The following is a 21865-nucleotide window of genomic DNA, read 5'->3' as shown; positions in this document are numbered from 1 at the left end:
GGCCTATTCAAAGGACCTGAGCTGAAGTCGGATGCTTAACCGACTGAGCCACCCAGGCGCCCCCTTAGCCCATTTTAAATTTTTTTTTTTCAACGTTTATTTATTTTTGGGACAGAGAGAGACAGAGCATGAACGGGGGAGGGGCAGAGAGAGAGAGGGAGACACAGAATCGGAAACAGGCTCCAGGCTCTGAGCCATCAGCCCCAGAGCCTGACGCGGGGCTCGAACTCACGGACCGCGAGATCGTGACCTGCCCCTTAGCCCATTTTAAATAAATGTTGCACAAATGCATCTTCTTTCACATCTTCCCCTATGTCCACTGTCAATGCTTTAATTCTTGCTCCATTAAGTCTCACTGGGCACGTTGCTGTGGCCTCTAGCTACCTCTCTGCTTCGAGATTCTCTAACCACTTTACCCTCTGCATGGCCACCACATGACCTTTCTAAACCACTTCCCAGAATAATACTTTAAAACCACATGAAGACTTTTATAAGTTAGCCCTCTTGATGTTGCAAATAATTAAAAAACCTGACTCAAGCTTTTTATTTTATTTTTTTATATTTTTATTATATCTACTTTTTAGGTTCATGTGATGGCAAGGTCCGGAGATGGAAGGACTGGCTACTGGATGGTTTAATCCTGAGGCCCAGTGATGTAATTCAGGACAGAGTTTCTTTGTGTCTGCCTGCTGCACCTCCCACAATGCCAGCTTCATCCTGTACCGGTGGGAGCTGGCTCCAGGCTTCAAGAAGAAGCCAACAGCTTGTAGGACTGTGCTGACTGCGTTCAAAGAGAGAGAGAGAGAGAGTGCTGTCTCAGGGTGCTGGGCAAGAATCTTGAGATTCACTGGATTGGACAGGGTTAGGTCACAGGCCCAACCTCGAACCCATCTTTGTGGCCAGGGGAATGGAAAATGTTGTTTGGCTTAGGTAAATTAGGGACTACCCTGAACGTGGGTACTGGGGAAGCCTCAGTTGGAGTATTTGGGTTGAATAGGGATGGGAGAATCCAGAACAAATGATGGACTGAAACAGGAAGGACCGATAGCTGGGTGCGCCATTAGAGACCCTCCACGACTGAGCTGCCCACCCCCTATCCAGTCTCAATTCCCACCATAGACACCTCCTCTGTACACCCTATACTCAGCCGTGGGTGACTTTGTTGTCCTCAGAATATACCCTGCAATGTCCACGTCTAAGTCTTCACCTATGCTCTTCTCCAATCTGGAATATACAACCCCCACCAGCATGTTGAAGACCTACTACTCCTCCCTGAACGTCTAGCTTAAAACCCATTCTCCCATGATAAGTTTCCAGATTCCTAGCTAAATAAACATTTCCCTTCCCTATTCTCCAATTCACCTTCTTCACATTACCAGCTGGGTGATTCTGGGCAACTTACCTGACCTGTCTGAGCTTCAGTTCCCTCCTACGTAAAGTGTGGATGACACATATGCATACGCCAGGAGTTGTGCAGATTAAATAAGTGAATATATATCAGTTCTTAGAACACTGCTTGACGCCTCAGGATGGACTATTACTTTTATTGTTGCGTTTTATGTACCAGTGAGCCCTGTGGTAGCCTGACTTTGGGTTTATCTTTTCAATAGATTGTGAGTCGCTGGAGTGCACACTAAAACATTTGCCATTGAATCTTTCCATGACTCACTTAAATATTTTGGAGCACCCTATGTGTCAGATGGTGGGGTACAAAGAGCAGGACATGCTCCCTATCGGTCCTAAGACATAGCATGTTCCCAGCATGGAGAAGGCACTCAATGAGTGTTTGTAGAGTTGGACTGAAATCAGCCCTGACAGAAATAACCATGTTTCCTGGCCAGGTGGCTCCAGTGTATATGAGTGGACACCCAGATGAAGCCGGATGGTAATGGCTGGTCCAGGTCCAAAGGCTGCTGAGAACCATACCCTGGACTAGCTGAGGCTGTGTCATCTGGGGTTTCTGCCGAGGCAGCAGACAGACCGGGAAAAGGACCTGCCACAGATAAGGATTTGAGCACAGTGACAGGACCACAGGTAGGTGGTTTTGACATCCACTCAGGACAGTGTCCACAGGGTCAGAAGAGCCCAGAATGGAGGGGTGCTTCCTGCGATGCCTCTTGGGACTGTTGAGGCATGGTAGCATTCAAAGTTCACCCTACGTATGACCAGGTGAGGAAATTCTTGCTGCGCCTGCCATAGCCTCAACCTTTCACATTCTTTTTCTTACTTTGTCTTAAGGCCTATTCAAATGAACGCAGGCATTTTGATAAAAGGAGGCTTTGCAGTAATTCGGATGAGATGTCAAAGGTGGCCTGAAAGGATCATTATTAGAAATGGGGATGGGGAGGGGTGTGTGGCTTTTGAAACATTTAGGAAGGAGAATGGACTGAACTTGATGCTTGTTTGGATGTGCAAAATAGATCAGTGAGGACGATTTCCATCACAAATGATTGACACCCTTCCTCACTGGGCAGAAACAAAGGAAATGTATTCTTTCAAACAACAGAAGACTTAAGAAGGTTAGGATCCGCTGGGGGGTTTATGAGTTCATCAGCCCAACATTCCTTGCCTTTCCATTCTGCCTTCCACAGCATTGGCTTCATCCTAAAGCTGGTTTCCTATCACATCAACAGAGGGCCACTACCAGTGATGTGTTTTTGTTCATATAGGATGGGAGGGAGAAACTGGCCCCTCTTTCTGAGAAGTCTGAAAGAAGCTTATTCTGTTTCTTTGGCCTAGATTGACTTAGACCAGCCTACCCTCAGACCAATCAATCACTAGCATGGGGGATAAGACTACCAAGGTGGACTTACAATCGCGGGGGGTGAGGTGGAGGAGGTCAGGTGGAGTGGATGTTGGGAGGCCAACCACGAGGTTCACGAACCAAGGCAACTAGGTGATGGTGGTGCCATTTACTGATTAAGGGATCTGGGAAGAAGAATTGGTTTTGGGAGAAGATGATGAACTTATTTTTAGACTTGCATCCTCATATTTGTTTTCATGTCATACAAGAGTCCAAAGGATACTTGGATGACTGGAGAATTTCCGAGGACCCATCCTTAGCTAAGAAGAGTCTTGGCCCAAGATGCACTCTTTTAGGAGCCTTCTTCTGTTGCCAGCCCAGACTCCATCCTAGCTGTGGGAGAAGTGGTCTTGCCACACTGTGGCCAAACCACATGTGAACATCTTTTGGCTTCCAAAGGAGTGCTCACTTAGTTGCTCCTCACTAAATCATCTCAGTGTCATGCCCCAAACTCAAATGAGATGGTGCATGAGTAAAGTGTGACATTTGTTGTCACCTGGCAATTTTAGGTTTGATGATTCATCTTTAGTTGGCTTTTTCACTTCCCAAATGCTGCTTCTGTAAGTTGATGCTGACATAAGGAGGTAGGAATATACTGCAGATATTGGCTCCGAATGCAAAGTCTAGCCTATGGTGCGCTTGGAATTCACAATTAACTAGTAAGGCATAACTTGAGCGAGACCTTGAGAAGTAGTGTAGTGTAGTGGTTGGGAGTGTCGTTGATAAAGATAGACTGTCTGGGTTCAGGTCCCAGCTGTGCAACTACAAGCGGTGTGACCCAATCAGTCTTACTCTGTGCTTCAGTTTCCTCATCTGTAAACTAGGGATGATTATGATGATACTAATAGAATCTATCCCATGGGCTTGTTAATAAGTCAATTAGATGTGAAGTGCTTAGCAAAGCACTTGGCATATAGGAAATGCTCTTTACTTGCTTGGTTGTTGAATATCTATCTATCTATCTATATATCTATATATATCTTTATTTTTTTCTTTTAAAACTTTTATACTTTTCTTTCTTTTATCAACACATTCTAAACCAAACCATACACTCAGGTTTTGATTGAATGTTTCTTTGTGGCATAGCCTGAGTAACTTGATATGGAATCAAAAGCCCATCCCAGCCGACCTTAGGGCAGCTCAGTGCCAAAGCTGTGGTCTCAGGGGCTCCTTAAGACTTGGCTCCATCTCGGCCACAGGTGGTCTATTACCTTGTTTAACTGATTACAGCCAATTAAAGGGAAGGGCTTAATTTGCCTTTCTAGCACTTATAATCAGCTAAAATGTTCAACATCACTTCCTGATGCTTCCTCTTTCCCACACAAGAGCATCAAAAAGAAAAGGATATTCAAATGGAGGAATTTTCAGAAACTTTCTAAGTTTTTCCTGGACGATTATTTCTCCTTCCCTTTGGCTTTTGACACATTTATAAATCAGTTATGTAATAATCTATTGCAGCTCTGAACTAAATGCAAATCGCGTCTTTTAAAGTCGAAGGAATCATAGAATATTTTGCAGAAAAATTAGAGAATTTATACAGACTACTTTATATAATTGTAAAAGAATATACACTTAATATGGAAATATAGCCAAGCATATGGGGAAAAAAATCACCAATGGCCCCAACTAGATAGCTACTATCAACATTTTAGTCTGTTTTCTTCCAGGCCTTTATTCTGTATACAGGTTGTGTTTGACATAATTGTGATCAAAGCATAGATACAATTTTGTGTTCTGAATTTTGCTTCACTTACCTTTATAAATATTTCCCATGTGGTGGTAAATTCTTTGTAAAAATTTATGACAGTTGTATGGTATTTTACTGTTTTTCTATTATTGAACAATTAGTTTAAAAATTATACCTAAGGGGCGCCTGGGTGGCTCAGTTGGTTGGGCATCCAGCTTCAGCTCAGGTCATGATCTTGTGGCTGGTGGGTTCATGCCCCGTGTCAGGCTCTGTGCTGGCAGCTCAGAGTCTGGAGTCTGCTTTGGATTCTGTGTCCTTCTCTCCCTCTGCTTCCCCCTCGCTCATGCCTTCTCTCTCTCTCAAGAATAAATAAAACATTTAAAAAATTATACCTAATATTTTTATGTTTTCTTCCAGTATTTTTGGTTTCTTATTTATAACTGATTCTAGGCAGTAGAATATGTAGGTCATAAGTCATAAACATTTTTAAGGTTCTTGATTCATATTGTCTATTCTAATTTTTTAAAATATTTTATTAATTCTTGAGAAAGAGAGAGATAGACCATGAGTAGGGGAGGAGCAGAGAGAGAGAGGGAGACACAGAATCCGAAGGAGGCTCCAGGCTCTGAGCTGTCAGCACAGAGCCCGACAAGGGGCTTGAACTCATGAGCCATGAGACCATGACCTGAACTGAAGTCAGACGCTTAACCTACTGAGCCATCTAGGCAACCCTCATATTGTCTATTCTAAAATGTCTGTTCGAGGGGTGCCTGGGTGGCCCAGTCAGTTAAGCCTCTGACTTCAGCTCAGGTCATGATCTTGCAGTCCGTGGGTTTGAACCCCACTTTGGGCTCTGTGCTGACAGCTCAGAGCCTGGAGCCTGCTTTGGATTCTGTATCTCCCTCTCTCTCTGCTCTTTCCCTGCTCATTCTCTCTCTCTCTCTCTCAAAAATAAATAAACATTAAAAAAAAAAAAAAACCTTAAAATGTCTGGTTCCAACTTAACCTTCCCACCAAGGATGGGTGGGAGTGCACTAGCGGGAGGTAAAATGATTTTATCTTAGTGCTGTCCAAAGGTAGCTGGCAGGGTTGCTCTCTCCTTCCCTCCTGAGTTCCTTTTAAAAAATTACTGGGGCGCCTGGGTGGCGCAGTCGGTTAAGCGTCCGACTTCAGCCAGGTCACGATCTCGCGGTCCGTGAGTTCGAGCCCCGCGTCGGGCTCTGGGCTGATGGCTCGGAGCCTGGAGCCTGTTTCCGATTCTGTGTCTCCCTCTCTCTCTGACCCTCCCCCATTCATGCTCTGTCTCTCTCTGTCCCAAAAATAAATAAACGTTGAAAAAAAAATTACTGTGATTTAAAAACAAAACGTATCACAGTATGTTCATATTGTTATGTAAAGGATCTCTAGAAATTTTTCATCTTGCAAATCTGAAACTCTATACCCACTAAACAACAGCTCCCCTTTTCTCCCTCCCCTCCACCACCAACCTCCAGCAACCATCATCTACTTTCTGTTTCTGTGAACTGTATACTTTAGATACCTCCCATGTGTGGGATCATACAGTCTCCAAAGTCCCTCTTGGAGCAGCGTATCTGGAAACTACTTGTGGAGAACCCGTCCCTGAGTATGACCGCTGTGAGTGCAGGGCAAACCATGCTGACCTCTTGCCCCTTACGGCTACCTCATCCACCCCAGCCCCACCCTACCCTCTTTGAGTTCCATAGTCATATAACCATATGCCTCTCGGACGTCGCTACTCAGATACCCCACAGTCATTTCTAACACAACGTGGCCAAAACCAAACTCATCATCTCATTCCATTTCAAGCCTGTTCTTTGACCTCCAAGTTGCCTATCTCCGGGAATCCTGCCATCCTTCATCCACGTATACAAGATAGAAACTTGGAGTGGTCTCGGACTCCTGCGAGTTGCTTACGGCAAAGTAACACTGGTCTCCGTGTTCTATCCATTCCACCTTCTACACACCTCTTGAACCTGACCTACCTCCTCCAACCTGTGTCTCATTTCAGTCTCTTTTTGGGTTAGTCCCCAGTCTCCTCTCCCTGCTTCAAGCCTGACCAACTCGCTTCAACCCATTATCCAAACCACTGCCCAAGTTACCTTCCTAAAGGACAGATCTCATGATCCTACTCCCTTGCTTAAAATTTTTCGTGGTGTTTAGGATAAAGTCCAAAGTCCTGAATCAGACTTTTCACGATCCCCGCCCCTCCAGCTTATCCATGCCTACCCCTCCAGCCCTGTGCTGCAGCCATTCATACCTGTTTGCAGAGCACCTCATACTCTGTCAAGACCCCTTGGCCATTTGCACATATTGTTACCTCCTTTTGGAATGCCCTTCTCTCCCTTCTTCTCTTGGCCATGTGTTATTTGCCATTTAAGTGTGAGACGACTCATTCCTTCTCCAGGAAGCCTTCCCAGATTCCTCAGTCTGGATCTGGTGTCCCTCCTCTGGCCCTCACAGTCCCCAGTACAGACCTCCACTTCTGAGTCATCTTTAATTACTGGTTTACATACTTATCTGTCTCTCCACTAGATTTGCAAGCTACTTAAAAACAGGTTCTGGATGTTTCATCTCTCCATCTCCAGCCCTAGCCCAGTCCCTGGCACACAGGAGGTACTCAAAAATATCCTTGCTGAATCATGCATATTGAATGAAGTCACCCTTGAGCTTATTCCTCCACCTCGCTGCCACTTTCCATGGGAAAGGGTAGAACGTTCTCCCTGTTGCTACAGCATATAAGGTTATTCGGTAAATCCTTACAAAAGCCAGCTTTCCTCTTATTTATAGGGAAGAAGTATGGATAATACTATATCTTCAAAGTGGAGACCTCTATGTGAAAATCAAAGCATTACTAAATCTTGTAACTCACTGAAAGACCATATAGAAAGCACTTTTCTTTTAATTGAGCCCATGTATTTTGTCCAGGTTATTACTATCTTCTGTCAGTGGTCTCTAACACCTTTTTCCACCCCTTCTAAGAGCTTAGTACCAAAGTGCAAAAAACCCAGAATTTCAAATTCCAGGACAAGTCACTGACTACAAAGTCATGACTCACCACATTTCATCCTTCTTTCCTATCATACACTGATGCCTGAGCTGGTTTTATTTACAGTGTGAAAGGTTTGTTTTGTTTTGTTTTGTTTCCTTGTGTTTTTTTTGTTTTTGTTTTTTTTAATGAACGCACTGAAATGCCTTTCGATTATCTCCTTCTGGAAAAGACTCCCTGTACAAAGTTGTGAAGGTAATTTGGTAAAGCATTTCGTTAGGAGTCTAACGGGAGTTTCTCCTTTAATCCTCCTTCCACTATTCCCTCCCTTAGTCCCCCCCCCCTTGGGTTGCTATTGCAATTCAGTGGCATTTGCGCCACAATCAGCATTTCTTCCCGTTCCCTTCCCACTCCCACCCTCCTGGGAGGCAGAGAAGGAGGCCCATAGGAGAAGGAGAAAGAACCCCACTACTATTCAGCCTGCTCGGCTCCCTACAGGAAGTGATCTTTCTGCTCTTAGGCCAGCCACACGCCTCCCAGCCAGCCAGCAGCGCTAACTAATTAGCACACGTGATGGGAATTGGAAACAAAGTCGCCAACAATAGGAGCGTGGGAACCAGGACTGCGCCGCAATTACAGCCCCCCTCCTCCACTCCCACCCCCCCAGCCCCGCCCCGCCCAGGCCGGCGGCGGGCGACTCGCTGTCCGCCCCGGGGGAGGGCCAGCGGGATCCCGGCGCCCGGGGCCTCCCTGTCCCGCGCGTCCCTCCAGTGGTCCCGCCGCTCCTCTGCTTCTGGGAACGTCCGCACACAATAGGGGGAAAGCGTGTTTAGGGAATCTCAGCTCTTGCCAGGTCATGCGGCAGGTCAGTTGCCCTTTGTTGGGGAAGAGAAAGGGAAGAAAGACGGTCATCACATAGCCTCCTTGGACAGCTTAGGGACCCGCCAGCTTAGGAGCGCAGGCTGCACCGTGAGGACTGGGCACCCCGCTGACCTCTGCAGGGAGCCGCCGGCTCCCTCGAGGAACGCGCTCGGGTCCTATTCTGTGTGTGACGAGTGGCCCGCCTTCCACGCGTGCTACTGCAGAGGCCTGAGTGCAGCGAAGGCAAGCCAGAGACCAAGGAGGGAGAGAGCCCGTACCGCTAAACGGGGCTCCCGGGATCCAGCTGTAAGCCGCTGGGCGCGCATGCGCCCAGAGGTCTTGTCCAAAGTGGTTTCAGAGATGGGCTGATGGAAATTTGCTTCTGATCTTACCCAGTACGCTATATTCCATATAGGTTAGCTTTATTGAGCTATAATTCACCTATCATATAATTCATGCATTTAAAGTGGGCGATTCAGTGGTTTTTAGTACATTCACCAGAGTCACTTTGAAAATATTTTCATCCTCTCAAAAAATCCCATCCTTTAGCTTTCACCCCCTCTATACCCCTCCCTCCCTGACTTCCTAGCTCTAAGCAACCACTAATGTACATCTGTCTCCTACAGGTTTCCCTAGACATTTCATCTAGATGGAATCACGTGTCACCTTTTGTGACTGGCTTCTTTCACTTAGCATATTTTTAAGGTTCATCCATGTTGTAACATATATCAAGACTTCCTTTTTATTACTGAATAATATTGCATGGGCTATACTCACATTTTCTTTATCCATTCATCAGCTGATGGACATTTGAATTGTTTCCACCTTTTAGCCATTGTGAATAATGCTGCTATGAACATTCACATGCAAGTTTTTGTATGAACACGTTCTCACTTCTCTTGGGTGAATACGTAGGAGCAGAATTGCTCAGTGGTGTGGTCACTTTGTGTTTAACTTTTAAGGATACTGACAAAGAGCTTCTACCTACCCAACTGAGCCACCCACGCACCCCAACAAAGAGCTTCCAAATTGGCGGTACATTCCCCACCAGCAATGTATGAGGGTTTTACTTTCTGCAGATGTCCCCAATACTTGCTATTGTCTTTTTTTTTTTTTTTTAACTACATTGACTCCAATGGGTGTGAAGTGGTTTCTCAGCCTTTCCAGTGCTAAATTTCTGAAGTCTTTCTCAGTGTAAGAACTGGACCTTGAATAGTATATCCTAGAAGGGTCATGAATGGTAACAGCGAATCAGCTGCTAAAACACAATAGTATTACTGCTTCCAGTGAAAAGTGAAGTAAAAAGTAATTATCTACCAACCTGTGTCTGATATCATAGAGCTGGCCAAGAAAGCTCCAGTTAAGAGCTCACTCCATCTGCCACTTCCCCATCCACACCCCCACCCCATTTACAAATCTTAGCTTCTACTGTCTGTGACAGGCAAGCTATTCTCATACTATGTGATTAAAAATGACCCTGTATATTCAAAAACTTCAACTGGCAGTAAAACGTTACTCTGGTTTGTGTTGTCCAAACCCAAAGTTATTTTCCTGGAGCCAGGGTGTTTGATCAGGTTTCAAGTTTATTTAGATATAAGCATAAATTCTCATTTATAGGAAACTGCTTTTATAATAACAGTTATAATGTTTCTGTTTACATGACTAGCTACAGATCACCAAAGGGGTGGGTTACCATGTTACATTAAAAAAATTCAGACAGTAAGTTGTATTTATAGCAACCAAAGGCGGGGGGGATCCCCTCCTGGCTTAACCTAGTTATTTCTCAAATTCAGAAATGACTGTCATAATCTTGCATTTATTTCAATGTAGTACTTTTCTTAGGCAAAGATGTATGTTGCATATAGTGATTAAAGCAGGAATATGTTTTAGTTGGAAGAAGTCATATTTAACCCAATGAGCAGCAAGCATTGCAGGTGACACATGTATCCCATCCCTGCCTTTCCTTGGTTTTGTGTGGCTCTCAATCCTGGCTGCACATTAGAATCACCTGGAGAGCATGGACAGCACACTTAGGCCAAACACCATCTCAGAAGATATAAGTCCCAATGCCCAGTTTTTGTTGTTTTTTGGAGGGTCAGAGGGGAAGCTAACTTCAGTGTTTTGTACCAGATCCCCCAACAGACCAAGTGCAGTCAAACTGAAGTCGGTCTAACCCATCGTTCTCAAAGTGTGGTCCAGGATTCATAGCATCACCACCCGGGAACTTGATTGAAATACTTATTCTTGGACACAACCCATACTTACTGAATCAGAAACTCTAGAAGAAGGGCCAGCTCTCTGGGATTTAACAAGTGCTTCAGGTGATTCTGACGTGTGCCAAAGTTTGAGAACTACCGATCTGACTAGACATTCTCCACTTTGGCTGTACATTGGAATTGCCTGAGAACTTAAAAAAAAAAAAAATACTGATGGCTGCCTGGGTTCCAACCCCATAGATTCTGATTTTGATTGTTTTGAGGTATGGTATAAGAATTGGGATTTTTAGCAATTGCACCCCAGATAATTCTAATATATTCCTAAAGTATGGTTCTGAACAATCAGCATCAGCTTCACCTGAGATTGTTTGACATGCAAGTTCTTGAGCCTCCTCTAGATCTACTGAACCAGACGCTTTGTGGGCGGTGCCCCAGAATCTGTGTTTTAGTAAGGCCTCCCTGTGATTTGCATGCTTGCTAAAGTTTGAGAACCACTGATATAAACATAGTTCTAGGGTCTGAAGTTGGAATATATATATATATATATATATATATATATATATATATATATTTAGGTGAATCATAATTCAAGACAAAATGATGGAGTAGGCCCTGGAGGAACACAGTTTCTCTGTTTATGTAATTACTACATATTATTAAGTTTTATTATTACCACTGTAATGTGCACCTAGTTTTTAATTATTTCGTCTTTGTGGATTTGAAGGATGATCTCCTGTATGCTTTCATCTTTTATTTGCTCATTTATTTGGGTTTCAGGTGTCTGTACATTTCAATTGACACAGGGGGGAACAACGGGTCCCTTTCTTCTCTGTGGAGCTCTTCCCATGGGAAATTTACGTTGGGAGACCATGGTTTCTCGAGTAGGCAGTGACTTTCTTAAAACATCAAACCACTATCAAGAAAACCATCCCCACATTCAAATAGCTCAATTTAGGAATTTAACATACGTCCTGAATTAATTACAAAAGCATGAAGTTCTTACCATTTGAAAGAGCCCGACTGACCTCAGAGATAACATCGCCGAATACTGTGTATCCCATCACGATCTTTCGATGGACTGGAAAGTACATCACATTTCTCCTTCACTGTCCTCTGGTGGAGCCAAGCTTCTCTCTTAGCAAAGACAAGCAGCTTCTAGAACAGTGGTTCTCAAAGTGTGGTCCTTGGATCAGCGGCAGCGGCAGCAGCAGCAGCTTGCCCTCCAGGTAATTGGATACCTGCTGAAAGTGGAGAACCACCATCATAGAGCAAGAGATCTGGGAATGATTCTTGATTCGCTGCCTGGCGGGGCCCTCTCCTCTCCACCTAATGACATGCCAAGTTATTGTTCCAGGTTATTTCAGAATTCTTTTCCCTCCCTCTTTCCCTCCCTGAAACCACAGCCTTGATCCAGGTTCATTCCTAGCACATTCTCCAGCTCTAGGCCTTCTTCCTCCCATGTGTGTATTCTTTCGATATCACCTCAACTGTGTGTGATGGGGATTCAAAATCTCCCCCTTCTGTTTCTGAACCCAACTGGATTGTCTTGTCCCATGTGTCACTTTCTTTGTCCTCATGGGCGAGGAAATCACGTTGTGCTGCACTATCCCTCTCCTGCCCTGACTCTGTACACTTGGGACCCTCTTCTCCCCACTGAGGCACAGACCACCACCCCCTCTCCTGTTTTCTCTCCTGACTCCATAAATGGCACAGCACAGGGAGAGGGAATAAAGGCAGCAAATTGCTCTTGACCCATTGTGTTGAAGTGTCTATTCCGGCACAATTCTTTCTTCATTCACTATCAACATATTCTTCCTCCCTGGCTTGCACTTACACGTGCGAGTCCTAGAAACCAGATTTCATGGATAAACACGCAGAAGCAGCAGTGCGAAAATTCCTCCTAGAGAACAATTTGGATGGGCTTGTAGTTTCTTTACCTGTCGGTCTTTTTTCCAAAACAAAGCAAAACAAAACAAAACAAAGACAAACAAAAAACCCATAAACAAACAGAGACAGAGGGAAAATGCTGAGAAAGATGACACTCTGATGTGCTCTTGCAGTCTTTTCTAAGACTCTTAGTGTTCACACAGCTTCGTGTTGTGGGCCAGACTGTCCAATTCAAGAAAGAATAATATTTCTAGTCTATAATATGGTGACTGGTGTAACCAACTCATAATGTTTAATAACTGTAAAGCAAAATTTGTGTGTGTGCGTGTGTGTGTGTTTTAAGGGGCTCAAGGTTCACAACGATGAAACACAAAGAACTGGTTGTGAAACTTCTCTTTCAACGTTCTCAACTCCCCTTCACTGCACCTCAACTTGTTAAGCATGCGTGTCTACTATGTACTTACTAGCAATGTGTCCTAGCAGGAACTCTGTAAGATATAATAGGGATCTGCGGTACCATCAAAGTGCTCTGGAGCTTGTCAGTAAGGATTGAGTTTGGGGGAAAGAATGAAAGAAGGTCATATTTATCAATTAGACAACATTGATTTAAAAATTAATTCTTCTAGTCAAATTTCAAGAAGAAAAACTCAGTAAGTGTTGCGAATTAGCAATAAATGGTACCAAGAGAGTATGATGTGTGTGTGTGTGTGTGTGTGTGTGTGTGTGGTTTATGTATTTTAAACCTTCGTGTTTTGAATGGAACTTTTAGACATTAAGGCAGTATGGATTAAGCACTAAAAAATTTAACATGGGCTGATAACAGAAATTTTGGTTAGGGTCACCAATTTAAGGAATACTTGAAATTTCTTAACATTTTTGGGTTTGCTTAACTAACACTGGCAAAATATTAACTCTTAAAATCGGGTGTGAAAATTTACTGAGAGTCATATATTTTACAGAGGACAAAAACTTTTTTTTTTTTTAAATTTTTTTTTCAACATTTTTTTGAGGACAAAAACTTTTAAGTCAGAGCTGTGGATTCTCAGAAAGCTACACTTGGAGATTTTATGCTTTTGATTAAAAACTTTAAAGAAGTGCTTTAGTATATATTATGATAATTGCAAATGAATTGAGGCAGTGATGGGGGATAGCACATAGAAACAAAGACAAATTGGGGCGTCTGGGTGGCTCAGTCTGTTAAGTGTCTGACTCTTGGTTTCCACTCAGGTCACGATCTCGTGGTCCGTGAGTTCGAGTCCCATGTTAGGCTCTGGGCTGACAATGCAGAGTCTGCTTGGGATTCTCAATCTCTCCCTCTCTCTCTGCCTCTCTTTCACTCTCTCTCCTCTCTCAAAATAAATAAACTTAAAAAAAAAAAAAGGAAGCCAAGACAAATCAAGCTACCTAAGAGCCAAATACATTCTGATTTTCAAAAATTATGGCATGTGTTAAACCCTATGAAAAATTCTGCCAACTCATATTTCTGTTTCTATTACTTGTTTCCTGTTCCCCCCCCCCCCCCGCCCCCGGCCCAGTGGAAAAAAATACATTAGTTTTAGTCTATGTGCTACGTATTATAATTATGAATACAATGTAACAAACATAAAACCCAAATAGCCAAAATAGTTAAGTATTTTATAGTCGTTTTATTTTTTATTATTTATTTATTTAATTTTATTTTTTTTTACGTTTATTTATTTTTGAGACAGAGAGAGACAGAGCACGAGTGGGGGAGGGGCAGAGAGAGAGGGAGACACAGAATCTGAAACAGGCTCCAGGCTCTGAGCTGTCAGCACAGAGCCCGACGCAGGGCTCGAACTCATGGAATGCAAGATCATGACCTGAGCCGAAGTCGGATGCTTAACTGACCAAGCCACCCAGGCGCCCCTATTTTTTATTTATTTTTAATGTTTTTAATGTTTACTTATTTTTGAGAGAGACAGAGACAGAGCACAAGCAGGGGAGGGGCAGAGAGAGAGGGAGACACAGACTCTGAAGCAGGCTCTAGCTCTGAGCTGTCAGCAGAGAGCCTGATGTGGGGCTCAGACTCACGAACCTGAGATCATGACCTGAGCCAAAGTCAGGTGCTTAACTGACTGAGCCACCCAGGTGCCCCTCTTTTATAGCGGTTTTAGATGGTAAAAGAAAAGTTTATTCAATTGTACATCTTATGAAAATCTGAGGAAGTGAGTTGTGTTCTCCAGAGCATGCTTTCAAGGAGGGTGAAGGATCTGCCTGCTGCACTCAGGAAGGTTGTCCACAGAGGGATGGCCACAGTTGTAAGACTGGCCTAAGGAAACCTCACTACCACTTCTGGGGATTTCATATGACAGGGAGATGAGGTGAAGACCTAAAGAGGGGGTCCTACATTCATTTGTCTCATGTGCCAATGAGAGGGTCAGGAAGGCCAGGTCTCTACAGTGGGAACTTGCAGAAGAGATAAACCATCTCTTCATTTCGTTGTCATTTGATAAATAGCTCAAAAAGGAGAGGGACAGGAAGGAAGATTCTGGACTGAAGACCCAAGCTCTTGTTAAATGGTGATACTAACCAGAAATACTAAGTCCTTTGCCATTTGTTTGGGGGGGGGGGAGGACTTGTCCTATTTCATTAACTTATAATTAAAAAGGCATTTTAAAAAGAAAGTCATTGAAAAATAGAAAAATATCTTTGATGCTGTAAAAGTGGGGCCTTTTAAGCGGGAAAAATTTGTAAAAACCTTTTGGTTGGCTCTTTCAATGACTGAAAAGGAAAATATATTCTAACAGCTGTGAAATAGGGACGCATCCATAACAGAAACCGTAACAGAAATGCCTACTTACAAAGATATATTCACATTGTGTAAGTTTTGAAACAGGAGTTTTCTTAGTTTGGGCTGCTAGAGCAAACCACTCAGATTGGGTGGCTTACACAACACAAATGTATCTGGTCACAGTTCCTGGCTTGTGGAAGGCTGCCTTCTCAATGTGTCCTCACAGAGCAGAGGGACAGAGTAAGCTCTGGGGTCTCTGCTTATAAGGGCACTAATCCAGTCATCAGGGCCCCTCTCTGTGACCCCGTTTAAACCTAACTACTTCTTAAAGGCCCCGTCACTAAATACCATCACACTGGGGGTTAGGGCTTCATCAGATGAATTATGGGGGACGCACTTCAGCCCATCTTTCACTTCATTTTTCCTCTTGTAATTGGAATGTTGCCTGGGCCCATTAGCCTTCGAGTATAAATAAAGTCACATTAATACCCAGATTATAATGATTCTTAACCCTTCCTGCCTGTCAGACTTCAACTCCTTTCTGAGTTCTCAGCCCCGCCTGGGCAGTGCTTCATAGCTGTTCAGGGCTGAGTTCACCACTGCCAGGTGCTCCCTAAGACTGCTGCTTGGCCAAGCCCCCCCACCCCGGTGCATTACCCTGCACCCTCACAGTGCCATTTGGTGGTAAGTGTGCATGTAGGGGTGGGGTAGGTATTGCAGAACGACCCTGTCCCAACCCTGAATCATGCTGTTACTGGGGTGCTGATCAGCATTATTTTTTTCACCGGAATAATCATACAAACACCTCCTTCAGCTTCTGGTCCTCATCTTTCTCTCTACTGAGACTCAAAATCTGTCCCCTCAGTTCTTCTCTTCTTCCTCATCTCTGCCCTGGGCCCCTAAATTGAAAGGTAATAACACAACACAAAACAAACAGAAAACCAACAACATTCCTTTCAATCTAAAACCAAAGCTCCAAGGGTACCTGGGTGGCTTAGTCCGTTAAGCTTCTGACTTCAGCTCAAGTCATCATCTCGAGGTTATGTGAGGTCGAGCCCCACATCCGGTTCTTTGCTGTCAGCGTGGAGCCAACTTCGGATCCTCTGTCTCTCTCTCTCTGCCCTTCACCCACTCGTGTGCTTACTCTCTCTCTCAAAAATAAATAAACATTAATAAAAATTAAAAACAGAACAAAAAAGCACACCAAAGCTCCAGTGTATATCAGTTCAGGCACTCAGACAACCTAGGGGGCCAGCAGCGTACTATTTTCAAAGACAGAGTCCGTGGGTTCCGGTTTGGGGTTCACCTGGAACCTCCTGCCACACTTCAAATTTTAATAACTTAAAATCATTTTAGACCTATTCATAATAAATATCATATAAATATCAAATAAATCTCAAATATCAAATATTCATATAAATATCTATAATAAATATTTTAGCACAAAAGTGCTAAAATGTGAAATACTTACAAACAGGACCTAGAGAAGTCGTCTGACTCACTGTAGCAGTATTGGATGAGCATCTAGGCAACTAGGAAAAAGACTCTCACTTCCACTGAAGACAACTCCGAGTGAGTTCTGAGGAGTCGTGATCCATAGACTTGCTTTTGGGACACCATAAGATAGATCTCAATTATATCTGGAGTTGTCTTGAAAGTATGGAAATAAAAAGGAGTTGAATGATTTAAATTGTGAAAAGAATACACTACAAATTAGTATTTGAATTACTTTAATTGGAAAATAATATGCTGTAAATTGCTATTTGCATCATTTTAATTGAGAGGAGAATACTTACAATTAATTACTTTTGGAGAAAAAGAAGGCATCATGGAATCAAACCAATAGCAGGGATTCAGATATGACTTTGGGCAAACTTCCTACTTTTTCTGCCTGGTCTTCCTCTTTGAAAACTAAGAAAAATAATAATTCCTCCTTCCTGGTTTAGTGTAAGGATTAAATTACTTATATATAACAATTTTAAAACTGTGCCTGGCATATGGTAAGTGCCATAAAAATGTTTGTTATCAAAAAGTATTTATACAGGGGGTGCCTGGGTGGCTCAGTCGGTTGAGCATCCCACTTCAGCTCAGGCCATGATCTCACGGTTCATGAGTTCGAGTCCCACGTCAGGCTCTGTGCTGACAGGTCAGAACCTGGAGTCTGCTTCAGATTCTGTGTCTCACTCTCTCTCTGCCCCTCCCCTGCTCGTATTCTGTCTCTCAAACATAAATATTTAAAAAAATAGTAAAAAATAAATTTAAAAAAGTATTTATACAGAAAAGATTAGCATGGCCCCTGTGCAAGAATGACCTACAAATTCATGAAATTCCATATTAAAAAAAAAAGCATAAATTTCTTGAAGGAATTGGTCTCTCAGATTAGTGAGCAAAGAACTTTCAAAGCAGAAGTTATATTACCAGAACTCAACAATACTTTTTATTAAGTTGCTTTTCACTTATGCTCAATTAAAAAATTTTTTTTAAAGTTTATTTTGAGAGAGAGAGAGAGAGCACAAGTGAGAGAGGGGCAGGGAGAGAGGGGAGAGAGAATTTCAAGCAGGTTCTGTACGGTCAGTGAAGAGCCTGATGTGGGGCTCAAACTCAAGAACCATGAGATCATGACCTGAGTGGAGATCAAGAGTCAGATGCTTAACCAGCTGAGCCACCCAGGTGCCCCTATGCTTAATTTTTTTATGGGTCGAAAGCAAAATGCATCTGTCCTTAAGCTAGGACAGAATTTCCCAAAGTCTGTTTCTTGGGTATGCTATTTCAGTGGCCTATTAGCAGATATTATATGAACAAAGGGTTCCATGGCTAATGAGTTTGGGAAGTGCTGAGTTAGACACATGTAAATGAGGATTCTTTATTAAGGACTTCTCAGAGCATGCATGCTCTCAAGTGTCCTGAGCTCTCCAAGAATTTCCCAAATGTATTTGAAAACAGATTCTTTTATTTACAGAGTCTTGAGGGATTAATGGTCTGTGAAATGCACTTCAGCATTTTAAATACCCCTCCCCCGCCTCCCCCCCCCCCCCCCCCCCGCCTCCCCCCACCTTTTAAAGACAGTACCATCTTGAGGAATTCACTGGCAGGAACAAGAAGACCTACAGGTGGGCCTTTTAGGTGGCCCAGCAAAGGTCAGGATGAAGGAGCCCGTGTTATTACCATCATCGTCATCATAACTCACAAGCATAAGACATAACATTTGTATAGTGTTTTACAAAATGCTTTGTCTCATTTCACTTCTCACAATAAATCCAAAACAAAAGCTGAGGGACTATTCTTATTTACAGATGAGAAAACGGAGGCTCAGAGGAGAGAGGTATGATCACAGGCCCGAGTCCCATAGCTGGGAAAGAATCACTCAAACCCAGGCAGGCAACTGGGAATCCTCTCCTCCTCCCATTGGGCCACACTGCTGCCTGCTGGGTTTCCAATTAAACAATTCCCTCAGGGTGAACACCAAGGTGTCTTACATCTGACCTCCATCAGGGGAGTTGATAGCGGAAGTGCACTTTTGCGTGGCATGACGTGCCACAAGGCAATCTGGTGATTGAGACAGCATCTACAGAGAGCAGCAAGCATGAAGAACAGAGGGAAACTGGCATTTAGTCAAAAGTTTGGTATGACAGTTTTGGGCGACTCTGTCTTGTGGTTTCTGATTTGGGATGTTCTCAGAAAGAAGCCATTTCTGAACTCCAGAAGTATGCAACTTATTTATACATATATTTATAGCATTGCATGCTCAGGGGCTCTTCCTTCCTAAGAAACTCAAAAAGCACAACTTTCACTAATAATGAATAGCAGATGCTTATTTTTAAGCTCTATTCAAAATAAGCTAGTGCTCTTAGCAAGAGCACAGGTTCTTTCTCGTCACCTTTCAAGGATATTACGTTCTGGAGACACTGCTTTGAATATATCCAATTACTAGATTCCCGCCCCCCCCCCCTTCCTTGCAACCTCATTAGATGTGTAACAGTTTCAGAAGAAAACTGAGGGGTAACCCAATGCTTGGTTTACTCATTGGTAAATCAGGTATATTAATAGCTAATAATGATAGCTGCTGTTTATTACGTGTTTCCTCTTGGCCAAGCACCATTAAGATGCTTTATATAACTGATGTTATATAATCTATGACGTTGGGAAATTGTTTTTATTAATGCCCCATTTTATAGATAGGAGAATCGGGGTTTAAAGAGGTTGAGTAACTTACCCACTGTTGTGTGGCCAAGACTGATCTGTGTCTTTACCACACAGTCTTGTGAGCAGCTTGATAAAGATTGGGGCTTTTCGGCTCATCGCTCACGCCTGGCTCAGTGCCCAGCACACAGTAGGGGTTTTACACAAGTGTGTCGAGTGAATGCATGAACCAGCAAGACTCAGGTGTCTCATACATTGGCTGGATTCACCTAAAAGTGGTTTTAACAAAGCTGTTTTGCCTGTGACTGGATAAAGCAACTTGCTTAAGAGCCCAGACAGAGGCAGCCCCTCTCTTTATCCAGGAGGCAGGTGTAGTCTTTGGCCCTCCTGCATACCTATTTAATCATGATCCCACCAGCAAACCAACAGAGAAAGGGCTCCATCCAGGACACCACGGTAGGGACCTCGACAGTGGCCAAACCTGATGAATCAAAGATTCAGGGCCTTTTCCTGGGTGGTCCCCTGCCCAGTTGCTCCTTGTGTCCCTTCCAGCCAGTTGTGGCCTTAATCTTTCAGACGGAAATGCTGGGACTGCAGTTTGAGGATGGGCTCTTTCTGGAGATATCACTGGTTCACCTCTGGGAAGGCCCCACCTGGGCCTGGCCTTGGGAGCGAATTCCTAAATCTGTAGTATGTGTCTCTTCTGGGGCATCTTGAGCGTCCCTTCTGCAAGAGAACACAGAGAAAGGCAACCTGATGGATTATTATTAGTAGATAAGTAAACCCATTTTCCACAGACAGGCAAGGAAATGGGCCTTTGTGCATATTTGAAAAAGCTGGTCCCACAGGACAGATGAGTTACGAAAAGCAACATTTTCCTAAGGGGCTAGGCCTAGGCAGCCCCACTCAGGTTGGAGACAAGGCTGCTTTTGCAGGTTGTGTCTTGCTCAGGGGACTGCTAAGAAGTTTAAAGCAGTTCTTTACTCAAGGCCTCCAGGGATAAAGCCCCTCTACTCTGCAGGTGCTGGAAAATTGGGCCTCATGCTCTCAGTCTGCCTGATTCTACTACTGATGGGAGGGCCTCAGCCCCTTCTTTTGTAGTTCTAACTGAAATAGCTAGACCTAGAACCAGAACTAGACTCTGACCTAGTTCTTAAGTGCCTTCCCAAGCTCAGAAAAGTTCTTTCCAGACCCCATGAAGTATCTTCACCCCTTGTTTTTCCTTGTCAAAAGATGCTTCCAAGCATTAAACCCATTTATAACAATTTTATCTCCCCCCTAGGATGTGAGTTCTAGGATGGCAGGAGCCATAGCACTTTGGGGTCATCATTCCATTCTCAGGCCCTAGCACGGGGCCAGGCACACAGAAGGCACTCAGTATTAGTTAGATGGATGAGTGAGAGTCAAGATTAAGAAGCAGGAGAGATTTAACAGTTTAATGTAGACCTCATTTTTGACAGCAAAGTAACACTGAATGTGGGATTAATAGTTTGCTTAGGTACCAATGTGGAGTCAGGAATCCTCAACCCCACTTTGTCTTTTCTTCTCATCCACCTATCTGTGGCTCGTCCATGTCCGTACAAGGCAGCAGAAATAGGCCAAAGCCGGAAAGTCTCGCTCACTGTAGATTCCAGAGGTTGGCAACCACAGAACCACAGAGGGTTAGTGGACACACTAATTTCTAGGGTAGGGTGGCCTGCCACTTTGGGGAAAGAAATGGTGTCAGAGGGACTTCTGAAAGGCAGAGGGGAGTAGTGGATGGTTTCCTATGCCTGGACCATTCAGTTCTGGAGGTGGGGGAAGAGGCAGGTGGCAGTGAGTGATGTGCTTGGCTGAAGACTGTGGAGGCTGGAAAGGAGCTTGGGAGGCTGAACCTCTAGCAACCCCCAAAGAGCTGTTGCCTGTGAGTAGGGGCAGAGTAAGCAGACAAAGGAATTGATCTTGGATGGACAACTGACAAGTGGCATGCCGGGGAATTTCAGGGAGCAAGGGATGTGGTATGCCAGCAAGAAAAAATCCAACATAGCTTGATGGAGGGACCGGCCGAGACAGGGAAGCAGAGGAGACCGAATGAAGAGCTGAGGGGCTGGAAGTGGAGGTGAAGTGAAATAAGAGTTCAGTGGGAGCCAGGAGGTGAAATACTGGGGGAGGTGAGGGGCTGAGAATCGAACAGACATATTAGGCTCAGACCATACAGAGGATTGGCGTCTAAAATGTGTTAAGATGGCACTGAGATCACTAATTAAGGAGAGGTAGACACGGAGAAGCTATTCGCACAAGTGAGAACATTTTTGTTATCCTCTATATCAAGTGCTCCCTCACTGACAGGACTGCAAGGTCAGCAGCCACAAGAATGGACCTGAGAGGAATACCAATCGCTCTGCTCCTTTGTAAGGGATAGAGAAGCCTGGATTTCCAAATTCAAAACACCCACCCGGCTGCTTCTACAAATCCCTGAATAGGGAATCAGTCCAGAGATACAGAATTTTTTTTCCGCCAATATCTTACGGAG

General features: G+C 43.9%; 1 long non-coding RNA gene and 1 pseudogene across 1 annotated transcript; one reads left to right on the top strand and one right to left on the bottom strand.

The window, feature by feature from the left end:
- Window positions 1-10154: 10154 nt before the first annotated feature.
- LOC125156708 (uncharacterized) lies at window positions 10155-16245 on the bottom strand. Its single transcript, XR_007148733.1, has 2 exons — window positions 16199-16245; window positions 10155-11815 (listed from the first exon to the last, which is right to left on the bottom strand). It is a non-coding gene; the product is annotated as an uncharacterized LOC125156708 (long non-coding RNA).
- A 1223-nt stretch (window positions 16246-17468) lies between these two features.
- Window positions 17469-17552, top strand: LOC125156836 (uncharacterized; annotated as a pseudogene).
- Window positions 17553-21865: the final 4313 nt, after the last annotated feature.

The sequence above is a fragment of the Prionailurus viverrinus genome, chromosome F2, assembly GCF_022837055.1.
Source record: "Prionailurus viverrinus isolate Anna chromosome F2, UM_Priviv_1.0, whole genome shotgun sequence".
Taxonomy (NCBI): Eukaryota; Metazoa; Chordata; class Mammalia; order Carnivora; family Felidae; genus Prionailurus; species Prionailurus viverrinus.
Note: the sequence above shows the minus strand (reverse complement) of the source record. Positions and strands in the feature narration are given on the sequence as shown.